The 14,939-nt window shown below is 34.4% G+C and overlaps 1 protein-coding gene across 5 annotated transcripts in view; it reads left to right on the top strand.

The window, feature by feature from the left end:
* The window catches only part of ESCO1 (establishment of sister chromatid cohesion N-acetyltransferase 1), an 81,395-nt gene that overhangs the window by 13,505 nt on the left and 52,951 nt on the right, over positions 1-14,939 (top strand). For all 5 annotated transcript variants that reach the window (XR_006195367.1, XM_042911030.1, XM_042911028.1 and 2 more), the window contains exons 2-3: positions 9,125-9,242; positions 11,505-12,612. The gene's annotated coding sequence lies outside the window, so the exon portion shown is untranslated. The remainder of the gene's footprint in view (positions 1-9,124; positions 9,243-11,504; positions 12,613-14,939) is intronic.

Below are 14,939 nucleotides of genomic sequence, written 5' to 3'. Positions count from 1 at the left end.
AATTTTTTTTTTTTTTTTTTTTTTGCCAAATGGGTTTTTAAATGTGCATTTAGTATAACGCACAGTTTAAGATAATAAAGTTTGATAAGTTTGGGCATATGAACACTGTGGAGCTAACACTCCAAGATAAAGGACATTTCCATCACCCCCAAAAGGTCTCTTGGAATGTGTTCAGGTATGTTCCTGACTCCCGGTAATCACTGTTGTGTTTTCTGTTATTATAGATGAGTTTTGCCTCTTCTAGAACCGCATATAAGTGGGATTATGCAGTGTTTGACTTCCTTCCCTTAACATAATGATTTTTAAAAATTTCGTTCATGTTGCATAAACAACATGCTTATGTTTGTTTTTTTCTCCTAAGTATTCCATTGCATGAAAATACCACAGTTTATTTTTATATACTAGTAATTGATGCAGGGAGTTGCATCCACATTTTGGCTATTATGTGTAAAACTAATAGAAACATTTTTATATAGGTCTTTTTGTGGTCATATGCTTTTATTGTTTTTTCATATGTTTTTATTTTGGGTGGTAAATATTTAGGACTGGAATTTGTACATGAAATTTAACTTTATAAGAAAGTACCAAATTTCCTAAGTGTTTATTTTATTTCATCCCAGCAGCATGTTCTTAGAGTTCATATATTCCACAACCTCACAAATACTGGATTTTGTCAGTCTTTTAAATTTTAGCCATTTTAATGTGTGGTGGTGTCTCATTGTGTTTTTAATTTGCATTTTTCTGATGACTGATGTAAAATACTTTGTGAGATCCTTATTGGCCATTTGTAAATTATCTTTGTGAGGTATATATTCAATTCTTTTGCACATTTTAAAATTTGGTGGTTTGTCTAAATGTGTCTATTTCTAGACTTTTTGTTCCATTGATTTGCCTTTTTTCACATTTTACACTCTTTATTATAGCTTTCATCTCTGTCATTTTCTCCCCCCTCCCCCTTTTTAAATTTAAATTTTAGTTAACATACAGTGCAGTATTGGTTTCAGGAGTAGAACTCAGTGATTCATTACTTACATACAACACCCAGTGCTCATCACAACAAGTGCCCTTCTTAGTACCCATCACCCATCTCACCCCTCTCCCATCAACCTATAGTTTTTTCTCTATCATTAGGAGTCTCTTGTGGTTTGTTTCCCTCTCTTCTCTCCGCACCTTCCCACACGTTCATCTGTTTTGTTTCTTAAATTCCACGTAAGAGTGAAATCATTGGGTATTTGTCTTTCTCTGATTGACTATGTTCTAGCTCCATCCACGTTGTTGCAAATGGCAGGGTTTCTTTTTGACGGCTGAGTAATATTCTGTTGTATATATACACCACATCTATCCATTTATCAGTCAGTGGACATTTGGGCTCTCTCCACAGTTTGGCTATTGTTGGTAATGCTGCTATAAACACTGGGGTGCATGTACCCCTTCAAATCTGTATTTTTAAATCTTTTGGGGAAATACCTAACAGTGCAGTTGTTGGATCACAGGATAGTTCTTTTTAGTTTCTTTTTTTTCTTTTTAATTTTTTTAAAAGTTTGTTTATTCATTTTGAGAGAGACAGAGAGCAAGCGGGGGTGGGGGGCAGAAAGAGAGAGGGAGAGAGAGAGAATCTGAAGCAGGCTCCCAGCCATCAGCACAGAGCCCAACTCAGGGCTTGAAACCATGAAATGCGAGGTCATGACCTGAGCCGAAACCAAGAGTCAGTCGCTCAACCGACTGAGCCACCCAGGCGCCGCTATTTTTGGTTTCTTGAAGAACCTCCATAGTGTTCTCCAGAGTGGCTGTACCAGTTTGTATTCCCAGCAGTGCAAGAGGGTTTCCCTTTGCATCCTGTCAACACCTGTTGTTTGTTGTGTTGTTAATTTTAGCAATTGTGACAGGTATCAGGTGGTATCTCATTGTGGTTTTGGTTTGTATTTACTTAGTGATGATTGATGTTGAGTATCTTTTCCTATGTCTGTTAGCCATCTGGATGTCTTCTTTGGAAAAGTGTGTGTTCATGTCTTCTGCCCATTTCTTAACTGGGTTATTTGCTTTTTGGGTATTGAGTGTGATTATATTATAGTAAATTTTATTATATAAGATGTAGGTTTTTTTGTTAGAAACTTTTTACAAGATTGAAGAATTTTATTGTTGGGGTCAAGATAAATCAAGTTCTAGCTTTTTTTGATTTTATTCTAGAACCCTTAAATTTGTTAGTATTTCTGTTTGTCTTTAACCTTTTGATGATTTAGGGAAAATTTTGATCTATTCACGATGGATGGATGCTATTGCCCCTATTTATTTAACCTTCTGTTTTTTATGACTATAGTCATAGAAATGATCATGACTTCTTCAATACTAGGCACAAATCCAAGATGGTGACTGTAAGTCAAGGACAATCAGATTTTTTTTTTTTCCTCCTGTGAAAATTCCACTTCTTCCAAGTGCATCTTACACTTTGTGTTACATAGGTATAATATAATGCCTGCTCTGTGTTCTGCCAGTTCTAAAGGATATAGAAATTGTAATTGGATGGTTTGTTAATAACAAGCATGAACTTCTCAAGATAGAAACACAGGTCTCTGTGATTAGCAAAGCCCCCTTTGCCCCTTTTAGTGTTCATGGAGAAACCCAGGAAAAATGAAAAACTGGAAGCCTTGGATTGATATTTAATTCCTTCCTTTAGAAGCTACTCCACAGGGAGCAGCTAGTTTACAGAGACTTTGCTACTGAAGAATGAGAGACATGGTAGTAGAAGGATGTAAATAGCTACTTCTTAAAGTTAGTGTTGTTCTTCTCTCTATGGATTTTGGACCACTATACAGGCTTGAGAAGTTTGGGCGAAATGGACAAATTCCTAGAAAGAAACTGAGTCAAGAATATAACTCCGATACAAAAACTAGACAAGGACATCACAAGTAAAAGAAACTACAGATCAATATTTCTTATTACACAAAAAATCCTCAACTACATACATACATACTGAATCAAAGAGCATATAAAAAGAATTATGCACCATGATGAAGTGGGATTTATCCCAGCAGTACAAAGTTGGCTCAGCATATGACAAAGTAATACACTAGGTTAAAAGAATAAAGGGGGAAAAACTCACATGATCACCTTAGCAGATGTAGAGAAAGCATTTAACAAAATCCAACACCCTTCATGATTAAAAACACTCAACAAATGAAGACTAGAAAAGCATCTGTGAAAAGCCTGTCTCTAACATTATACTTGATGGTGAAAGACTGAAGGTTTTACTCTTAAGTTCAGAAATAAGACAAGAATGTTTGCTTTTGCCACCTTTATTCAACATTGTGCCGGAGGTTCTAGCCAGGGCAGTTAGGCAAGAAAAAGAAATAAAGACATCCAGATTGGAAAGGAATAAAATAATTTTTGTTTGCAGATGACATGACCTTAGATATAGAAAATTCTAAGGAATCCACAAAAAAAGCCCAAAGCTTGTTAGTACTAATATATGAATTCAACAAGGTTATATGTTACAAGATCATTGTACAAAAATCAGTTGTATTTAATTCTAGACATGAACCATCTAAAAAGGAAATTAAGAAAAAAATTCCTTTTATAATATAATCAAAAGGAATAAAGTAGTTAGGAATAGATTTAACAAAAGTATAAGACTTGTGCACTGAAAATTCTAAAACGTATTTTGAAAAATTAAGGATGACTTAAATAAGTGAAAAACTATCTGTGTTCAAGAATTAGAAGACTTCATATTAAGATGATAGTATTCCTCAAAATGATCTACAGATTCAGTGCAATCCCTGTCAAAATCCTAGCGACATTTTTGCAGAAATTGCTAAAATTAGTATCGTATAGCCAAAACAATCTTGAAAAAGAAAAAACAAAGCTGAGAGACTCACACTTCCTCATTTAAAAACTTAACTACAAAAGGACCCAAGAGTATACGATGAGGGAAATGACAGTCTCCAATAAATGCTGATGGGAAAACTGGATAGCCACATACAAAAGAATGAAACTGGACCTCTATCTTAAATTATACACAAAAATTAACTCAAAATGGATTAAGGACTTGAGTGTAGGACCTGAAACCATGAAACTCCTGAACATAGGTGGTGAGCTTTTTGACATAAGTCTTGGTGATGATGTTGTTAATCTACACTGATAGCAAAAGCAACAAAAGCAAAAATAAACAAGTGGGACTACATCATACTAAGAACAGCTTCTGCATTGGCAAAAGAAACCATGAGCAAAATGAAAAGGCAGCCTACTGAATGGAAGAAAATATTGGCAAATTATGTGTCTGATAAGTGTTTAATATCCAAAATATATAAAAAATCCAATTAAAAATGGGCAGAAGTTCTGAATAGACATTTTTTCAGAGAAGACATGGCCAATAGGTACATGGGAAGATACTCAACATTGCTAATCCCCAGGAAAGTGCAAATCAAAACCACAGTGAAATATTACCTTACACCTGTTAGAATGATTATTATCAAAAAGACAAGAAATAACAAATGTTGACAAGGATGTGGAGAAAAGGAAACCCTTGTTCAGTGAGGATGGGTACAGCCAGCATTGAAAACAGTGTGAAGGTTCTTTAAAAAATAAAAAATAGAACCCAGCAATACTTTGGGTGTTTATCTGGAGAAAACAAAAACAAAATTTCAAAAAGATATATGCACCCATGTTCATTGTGGCATTACTTACAGTAGCCAAGATAAGGAAACAATATGTCCATCGATAAATGAATGGATGAAGAAAATGTATATATACAATATCCTGTATACACAATGTATATACAGTGTATATACAGTGGTTTTTACTCAGCCATAAAAAAATGAAATCTTAACCATTTGTGACAACATGGATGGACCTTGAGGGCATTATGCTAAGTGAAATAAGTTAGAGGAAGGCAAATACTACATAATCTGACTGAAATGCGGAATCTACAAACAAAAATAAAAAACTAAGCTCATAGATACAGAATGGATTGGTGGTTGCCAGAGGTGGGGGAGTGGGTGAAATGGGTAAAGGGGAAGAGGATTAAAAAGTACAAACTTCCGGTTATAAAATAAGTAAGTCATGGCCATGTAATATACAGCATGGTGACTATAGCTGATAATGTACATTTGGAAATTGCTAAGAGAGTAGATCTTAAAAATCTTCATAAGAAAAAAAGATTTTAGTAACTATGGTGACACATTAACTAGGCTTATTGTGGTGATCATGTAGTAATGTATACAAATAATGCATTGTTTTGTTATATACCTGAAACTAACACAATAGGTCGGTTATATCTCAACTGGAAAAAATTTACTTCAGAGCTACAGTAACTAAGACTTTGTGGTACTGACATAACCTCATATAGATCAGTGAACGGAATAGAGAGTCCAGAATTAAACCCATATGATTATGGGCAATTGATTTTTGATAGGATTACCAAGACAATTCAGTAGGTAAAGAATGGTCTTTAACAAATGGTGCTGTGACAGTTGGATATTCACCTGCAAAGAATGAAGGTTTTACTCCTACCTTGTACCATATGTAAAATTAACTCAAGATGGAATGGAGATGTAAATGTAAGGTAAAACTGTAAAACTCATAGAAGAAAACAGATCTAAATCTTACGGTTTTGGATTAGGTAGTGGTTTCTTAGATATGACACATAATCACAAACAACCAAAGAAAAATAGATTCGTTGGACATAATCTTAAAGACTTGTGCATCAAAGGACTCTATCAAGAAAATGAAAAGATAAATGACAGAATTGGAGAAAATATCTGTAAGCCATGCATCTGCTAAGTCTCATATCCAGATAAAGAACTGTTACAACTCAATAATAAAAAGAAAAATGACCTAATTTAAAAAATGAGGAGGGGTGCCTGGGTGGCTCAGTTGGTTAAGTGTCCAACTTCGGCTCAGGTCATGTTCTCTGGGTCGTGGGTTTGAGCCCCATGTTGGCTTCAGTGCTGACAGCTTAGAGCCTAGAGCCTGCTTCAGACTCTGTGTCTTCTTCTCTCTCTGCCCTTCCCCAACTTGCGCTCCATCTCTGTCTGTCTCTCAAAAATAAATAAAAACGTTAAAAAAATAAAAATTAAAAAAAATAAAAAATGAGGAAAGGATTTGAATATACATTTCTCCAGAAAAGAGATACAAATGGCCAATAAAACTCATAGGTCATGAAGAGACCTATGAGGTCATGAAGAGATTCTCACCTGATTAGTCTTTAGGAAGATGCAAATCAAAAGTACAATGCGATCACCACTTCACACCTAAAAGGATGACTAAAGTTAAAAAAGGTGGTAATAAATGCTGACAAGGATGTGGAGAAATTTGAACCCTCATTCTTGGCTGCTGGAGATGTAAAATGATACAGCTGATTTGGACAACAATCTCTAAAGTTAAATACAAAGTTACCATATGGTCCATAAGTCATACTTCTTGGTATATAACCAAGAAACCTATGTTCACACAAAAACTCATTAGAATTGTTCATAGCATTATTCATGATAGCCAAAAAGTAGGAACAGTCTGTCAAACATTCATCAACTGATACTAAACAAAATGGTATATTCGTGCTACAGAATAGTATTCAGCCATAAAAAAACAAACAAACCAGGCATTACTGATACATGCTATAATGTTATTTGAACTTTGAAAACATGTTAAGTGAAAGAAGCCAGTCACAAGATGCCACATGTTTTGTGATTCCATTTATATGAAACATTTAGAGTAGTTAGATCCAGAGACACAGTAGATTTGTAGTTGCCAGGGGCTGGAAGAAGAGGAGAATGGTGAATGACTTTTAATGAGCCATGATTTTTTGAAGTCATGAATATATTCTGGAATTCGATACTGGCAATTCTTACACATTCTGAATATACTAAAACCTACAGGGGCGCCTGGGTGGGTCACTTGGATGAGCATCTGACCCTTGATTTTGGCTCAGGTCATAATCCCTGGGTTGTGGGATTGAGCCCTGTGTATTGGGCTCTGCACTGAATGTGGAGCTTGCTTAAGATTTTCTCTCTCTTTCTCTTTCTGCAACTGTCCCCTGCTTGTACTCAACGTGCTTTCTTTAACAAACCAACACAACTCCTCCCCCCCCCCCGCCCCCACTAAATTGTACACTATAAAGAGGTGAATTTTATGGAAAGGAATTCTATCTCAATTCTGAAAAGTTAAAAAAAAAATGATTTTAGAGTTAAAATATATTGGATGATATACAATCCAAATATTTTTTCTTCTCTATTTAAAAATTAAATTTTTTTATTAGAATGCACACATGCTCACACATGGGAGCTGGGGAGGGGCAGAGAGAGAGGAAGAGAAAGAATCTTAAGCAGGCTCCATTCCCAGCATGGAGCCTGACATGGGGCTTGATCTCTTAACCCTGAGACCATGATCTGAGCTGAAATCAAAGATGCTTAACCAACTGAGATGTCCAGGTGCCCCTTACACATTTTAATATAATCAAATGTCTTATTTTACTTACTTCAAGTTTATGTATTTATTTTGAGAGAGAGTGCACACAGCAGAGAGGGGCAGAGAGGAGAGACAGAATCCCAAGCAGGCTCTCCCCATCTGCACAGAGCCCAGTGTGGGGCTTGAACTCCCATTCTGCAAGATCATGATCTGAGTTGAGATCAAGAGTTGGATGCTTAACCAGCTGAGCCACCAGGCACCCTCATAATCATATATTAATGATTAAAACTTGAGTACATTTTATTATAAAGTACTTGTGGGAAATCGGATGTACTCTTAAAATTCTCAGTTACTTTGTATCATGTCTTGTAAAATTGCTGTAGTAAAATATAAATGTTATTTTCGGTTTTTTGAAGTGGTCATTTTATATAAAGTTTAATTATTTTTGTTTTACTTCGATATTGGTTTCATTAGGATTATATTAATAAGCTAGCTCTGCGTTGCAGGAGTAGTATTATCAATTTGTTAACAGATGAGAGGGTACATTTCAGTTCTTGATGCAAGATTTTATTTAGGGGTTAAAAAGAAAGGGGGATTTATTAAGTTGTATGATGCTAGATTAGTGATGATTTAGCACGAAAGGGAAACTAAAATTGAAGTGGTCCTTAGAACACTAAATGAGTGATTGACAGTTACTGTAGAGTTGTAGATCAGTTTATCCCTTTTCTAAGGCAGGTCCCAACTGTCAAATGTATTAAAGTATTTAGAATTTGGGAGGAAGAGATGTTAAAGGAGATAATTCATCATTTTAAAAATTATAATTCTTAGTGCTAAAATAATGAATATGAGCTTTATTTTTTTTTGTTATTATTATACTTCTGGGGTTTAATCTTTGGTAAGTTTGGAGCTTCTCAGAAAATAAAAATTAACTACGATATGTGTTAGCTATTCCTGTATAAGAAATTGTTCTAGGAAACCAATTTGATGATAAATTATATTTTAAAAAAAAGGATAAGAGAAAGAAACTGCTCTAGAACTCAATGGCTTAATTATTCTTGAGTTAATTCTTGTTAATATTTAGTTAATTAATAGTTAATTATTCTTGATCACATATCTGTAGAGCAGCTATGGGTTAGGTGACTTAGGTTAGGCTTGCCTGGGCAGCTTTGGGTGTGGGTGGTCTTTATATCTCACTGTGGGTTGGGCTTAGCACCTCATGTGGAGTTAGGCTCACTTCTCCTCTTTGTGTTTATTCTGGGGTCTAGGCTGAAGGGTTGCCTTCATCTACCCTGTGAAACTCTTCTCATGGTGATGGCAGAGGTGCAAGAGGGCAAGCCCTGCTGCACAAAGAAATTTCAAACCACTGTTTGCATCATTTCTGCTAATGTTTCATCAGTCAAAGCAAGTTAGATGGCTAAGGCTATGGGTGCAGGGAAGTATACTCTGCTCACCATGAGGCCAAAGGAAGGCATGTGGCCAGGCTCACCATCAGTTGGGAAGGAAAATATTCTCCCTCTATGGAGCAAAGGTTTGGAGACAGTGATTATATTTGAAGATAAACCTAATCTATTATATCTAATCTATTAAAAATGAGATATGTGATGCTTTGCATTGTCATTAGGCAGTTGTTTTATCTAGCTTAGTCTTAAGTTGTTTTAACAGATCAGTTAGTAGACAATAGTATTTTTTTTATTCTCATGTGTTTTAATAGATTGTTTTATTTTAGTTATAGGATTTTTTTAAGATTAATTCCCAAACACAAGAAGTTATCAGAAGCATCATTCATTGGAAATATCATCATTCAATTTAAAGAAACAGTGATATGTGATTTCTGTCTCAATAAGGTAAGTGGCTTATACTTTCATAAATTAGTTCCTTCCAATATGAATTAGTGTGCCAAATATACTTTCTATTTTCAAAGAAATATAACTTATATTTTAATTTTTTTACTAGGTTATACGTCTACATAGAAAACATTTGAGTAGGTGTATAGTGAAAAGTAAGCTTTTTTACACTTCTGACACTTGGTTTTGTAGTTTTCTTTCCCAGAAAGCTTTATTATATTTATTATTATATAATATTAATATTATTAATAATTATTAATAATATAGAATAATTAATAATATATAATATTATTTCCATACCTATTATATACATAAATAAGCATATGTTTCTATACATTTCCTTTCTCCTACTCTTCTAAAAAGCAGCTATTTTTACCCTGTTCAACATCTTGCTTTTTTTGGTTTAACAGTGTTTTTTGATTGTAGGTGTAGATCCATATCAGTTACTTACAGCACTGTTTTTTGGACAACTTTATTATAGTTTATATACAGTAAATTTCACTCTCAACCTGTACAATTTGGTGGATTTTGACAGATGTACACACTGTTAGAACCACCATTACAGTCAAGACACAGAAGATTTCTGTCACTTCCAAAAGTCTGTTTCTCCCTCTATCCCTGATCCTTGGCAGTGACTCATTTACATTCTATTACTGGAGATTACAGTTGACCCTTGAACAACATGACTGGTTCCACTTATATGCGGATTTTTTTCAGTAAATACATTGAAAAATTTTTTTGAGATTTGTGGCACTTCAAAAAAACCCAGATGAACTATGTAGCCTAGAAATATTGAAAACATTAACAAAAAGGAGTCTCGTGAATGCATAAAATATATGTAAGTTATTTTATTATTTACTATCATAAAATATTGATATGTTATAAAAAGTTAAAATTTATTAAAACATGCATGCACACAGACATACATTGTATCATTTGCTGTCAAAAGAAATGTAAACAAACAGATGCAGTATTAAATCATAACTGCATAAATACTGTATTACTGTAATAATTTCGTAGGCACCTCATGTTCCTGTTGTGGTGAGCTCAAGTGTTTGAGTCTGCTTTAAACATTGTGTGATGCTAATCATCTCTGTGTGATTAGTCTCTCCAATAAGTTACATATTACAGTAAAAAATGATCTCGATGGTTCTTGCATATTTTTCATCGTGTTTAGTGCAATACTGTAAACTTTGAATAACACCATGGGACCCATACAGAGTGCTACTAGTGATGCTGGAAGTGCTCCCAAGATGCAAGGAGAAGTCATGACATTATAAGAAAAAATTGAATTGTTTGATGAGTACCATTGATTTGAGGCCTGCAGCTACAGTTGCCCTTCAGTTCAAGATAAATGAATTTAGTGTAAGGACCATTGTAGGAAAAGAAAAGGAAATTCGTGAAGCTGTTGCTGTAGTTATGCCAGAAGGCATAAAACCTTGTACTTTTTGAAATAACCTTTTTATCTTGTATTGAAAATGCAGCTTTTATGTGGGTGCAGGATTGCTATAAGAAAGGCATACCTATAGACTCTATCTAATATGATCTGAGAAAACGCAAAGTCATTATATGACAACTTAAAGCAAAAGGAAGGTGAAGATTCTAAAGCTGGAGAATTTAATGCCAGCAAAGGATGGCTTAATAATTTTTGAAAGAGGTTTGATTTTTAAAATGTCAAGACAATGGGAGAAGCTGCTTCTGCCAACCAGGAGGCAGCAGATAAGTTATCAGATGCCATTAAGAAAATCACAGAGGAGAAAGGGTATCTGCCTGAACAGGTTTTTTAATGCAGACAAAAATGTCTTATTCTGGAAAAGAAAAATACCAACAAAGGACATTTATTACTAAGGAAGAGAAATGAGCTTCAGGATTTAAGGCAGGAAGGGATAGGCTAACTCGTTTGTTTTGTGCAAATGCAATTTGGTTTATGATCAGGGCTATCCTTACCTATAAAGCTGTTAATCTCCAAATCTTGAAGGGAAAAGAGAAACACTAGCTGCTGGACTTTTTTTTTTTTTTTTTTTTTTTTTTTTAAGTGATCTCTACATCCAACATGAGGCTCAAACTCACAGCCCCAGATCAAGAGTCTCGTGCTCTACTGACTGAGCCAGCTAGGTGCCCCAGACTTTTGGTTTACAACAAAAAGTTCTGCCTGGATAATGAGAACCCTTTTTCTGGTTTGGTTCCATCAATACTTTGTCCCTTAAGTCAGGAAGTACCTTGATAGTAAGATACTGCTCTTTAAAGTTCTTTTGATCTTAGACAGTGTGCCTGGACACCCAGAACCTCCTGAGTTCAACACCAGAGGCATCAAAGTGGTCTGCTTGTCCCTAAACACAACATCTCTGATTCAGCCTCTAGATCAGCCTCTAGGACCTTTAAGGCTCATCACACATGATACTGTATATAGAGAATATTTAATGCTGTGGAAAAGAACCCTAATAGAACATCATGAAAGTCTGGAAGGATCACATCATTGAAGATGCCATTGTTGTTTATAGAAAAAGCCATGAAAATTATCAAGCCTAAAACAGTAAATTCCTGTGGGAAAAAAAATGTGTCCAGAAGTTGCGCATGACTTCATAGAATTTACAACAAAGCCAATCAAGGAAATCATGAAAGACATTGTGGATATGGCAAAAAATGGTGGGGAGTGTGAAGGGTTTTAAGATACGGATCTTGGAGAAATTGAAGAGCTAATAGATGCTACACAAGAGGAGTTAACAGATGACTTGTTAACAGAAGATAAACACATCTGAACCAATGCCAGAAAATGAAGATGTGGAAACAGTGCTGGAAAACAGATTGACATTAGACAGTTTGGTAGAAGCATTCCAGTTATTCAAGACTGCTTTTGACTTCTTATAGGATGTGGACCTTTCTATGATACAGGTACTGAAACTAAAGCAAATGGTAGAAGAAGGATTGGTATTGTATAGAAACATTTTTAAAGAGATGAGAAAACAAAAATGTCAGGCGGAAATTAGTGTATTGCTGTAAAGTTACACCAAGTGTGCATGCCTTTACTGCCTTCCCTTTCACCTTCACCTCTTCTGCTGTCCTTGAGACACCAAGACCAACCCCTCCTCTTCCTCCTCCTCAGCCTACTCATTGTGAAGAGTGAAAACAAGGATGAAGACATTTATGATGACCCACTTCCATTTAATCAATAGTAAATAATCATCATGGCATACAGTTAATAAACTTATCTGTTATATGTTTGTCTTCCTGTGAAAATCTAATAACTTGTGGCAAGAACTGTATGAGACATTTTTCTTTCATCATCATCATTGCTTAAATATTCATCGTATAGAAAATCATGTACAAGACTTGTATGGAAGTGGATAGCTTATCCTTACATAGGCATAAGGTGAGTGATATTTAATATGAAATTAATAATATGTTAGTTTTCTTACTGTTTTATAACTTTGCTTTCAAAGAATTACGTTATGTACTATATGCTTCTCTTATAATTGGAGAAACTGTATATTAGCCTATCATCACAAGTAAGTGATTTTTTAAAAAATGTGTTTGCAGTGTTATGATATGATTGTAATACTGTATGACATAAAAATTGTATAATGATTCATTAGTGTATATGCTAGGCCAGCATGAAGCAGCTGATCAGTTATACTAGGCTACTGTAAAGCAATTATATTGCTGCCTCATTAGTACACGAATTGTTATACCTATAAATAAGTAGGAATTTCTTTTTCACATTATCTTTTCATTTTTGATGTCTAGTGTTAGTGATAGCACATAACATTTACAGTGTTTTGTATCATTTAGGACAATATTGATGTAGGTTCTGACAGATGATTCATCTTGTAAAAGGATGTAAACTTATATCAATAAATGCAGTACTGTAAACTTATTTTAACATTTTATTTTCTCTAGTTTTATTGTAAGAGTACGGTATATAATACATACATATAACACAAAATATGTGTTCATTAACTATTATTGGTAAGGCTTCTCATCAACAGTAGGCTATATTAGTAGTTAAGTTTTGGGGTAGTCAGAAGTTATATGCAGATTCTTGACTGCACTAGGATTTGGCACTCCAACCCCTGTGGTGTTCAAGGGTCAACTATAGTCTACTTTTTCTAGAATTTCAAGTGGAATCCAACATAATGTACTCTCTGGGTCAAGCTTTTTTCACTCACCATAATGGTTGTGAGGTTCGTCATGTTGTTCCAGAAGTTTGTTCTTTCTGTTGTAGAGTAATTTTCTATTATATATTGATATATCAATCCATTCACGTGACCTTTGGTGGTTTTTTTTTTTTTTCCCTTCAGATTTTGGTTATTGTGCATAAAGCTGCTTTGAAGATTTTAGACCATGGGTTTTTACATGGTCATATGTAGAATGAATAGGATTCTTGCCTAGAAACCATCTTTGTCTACCTCAAAGATTTTGCCTTTGTTTTCTTCTTGAACTTTATAGTTTTGTACTCATTCCTGTGATCAATCTCAAATTATTTTTGTGGGTTGTGTGACGTAAGGGTTGATTTTTTTTTTTTTTCCTTCTTTTCTATTTAGATATCTGGTAGTTCCAGCATCATTTTTTCAGCCTTTGTTTCCCCATGGATTTGTGTTGGCACTTTTGCCAAAATCAATTGATCATAAATGTATGGGTCTATTTTTGGATTCTCTATTCTATTGATCTCTGCTTCCTTTATCAGTATTACAGTGCCTTGATTACTGTCGATTTATAAGTCTTGAAATTGTATAGTTATCAGTATTCAAGAAAATCTTTCTTAAAAAAGGCTTTGATCATAGTATATAGTTTCTACATTTCCATGTAAGGTTTAAAATCAGGTTGCCAAATTCTTTATAAAAAGACTGGGAATTTTGCTTGGACTTCAGTTGACGTGATTGCATGGTGTTCTGTTGGGTGTATATAATTGCATCAATTATGTAAGTAGCTTATACTGATGCCTGTTTGTTGGAGTGTTCAGTCTATTGATACAGTGTTGACAATTAATTTTATATTTATTTGTGTCTTTGAGCACTGGTACATGTGTATCTGTTCTATAAAGTGCTGGAAATGGAGTTGTTTGAAATTTAACATTTATAATTTTGATAGATACTGCTTGATTGTCTTGCATAGACATTGAATTATATGCAATAATGTGAGACTACCTGTCACAAACCTTTGCCAGGACTATGTTGTTAAATTTCCTGATCTTTGGCCTGATAGTTGAAAATTGGTATTTTGTCTTGGTTCTAGCTTACATTGTTATGTTACTATCATACCAACCATGTGTGGTTTCTTTCCTGTGAATACATTATGGTGATTACTGTTTCTTTTTCTTGCCGGAGTATTTCCCCAATTTCGTCTCTCAAACCTGTCTTCTGAATTTTGTGACAGGGTTTGAAAGTCTTTCCCACTGTGAAAATAAATATTATAATTTCCTACATTTAATCTGTTTATGTTTTAATTCTTAATTAATTTTTAATGGTTAAATGTTTTCTGGAAAATACCTCACTCTTAACCATAATTGCCCTAATTGGGCAATTGGGCCCTAATTGGTTTCCTAATTGTCTTGACACCAACCGTGTTATTCATTTATTTATTTATTTATTTATTAACTAAAAAAAATTTTTTTTAATGTTCATTTAGTTTTGAGAGAGACAGAGACAAAAAAAGACAAGAGTGTGAACAGGGAAGGGACAGAGAGATAGGGAAACACAG

Source organism: Panthera leo, chromosome D3, assembly GCF_018350215.1.
Source record: "Panthera leo isolate Ple1 chromosome D3, P.leo_Ple1_pat1.1, whole genome shotgun sequence".
NCBI lineage: Eukaryota > Metazoa > Chordata > Mammalia > Carnivora > Felidae > Panthera > Panthera leo.
The sequence above is the reverse complement of the archived record's forward strand: the minus strand, read 5'-3'. Positions and strand labels throughout refer to the sequence as shown.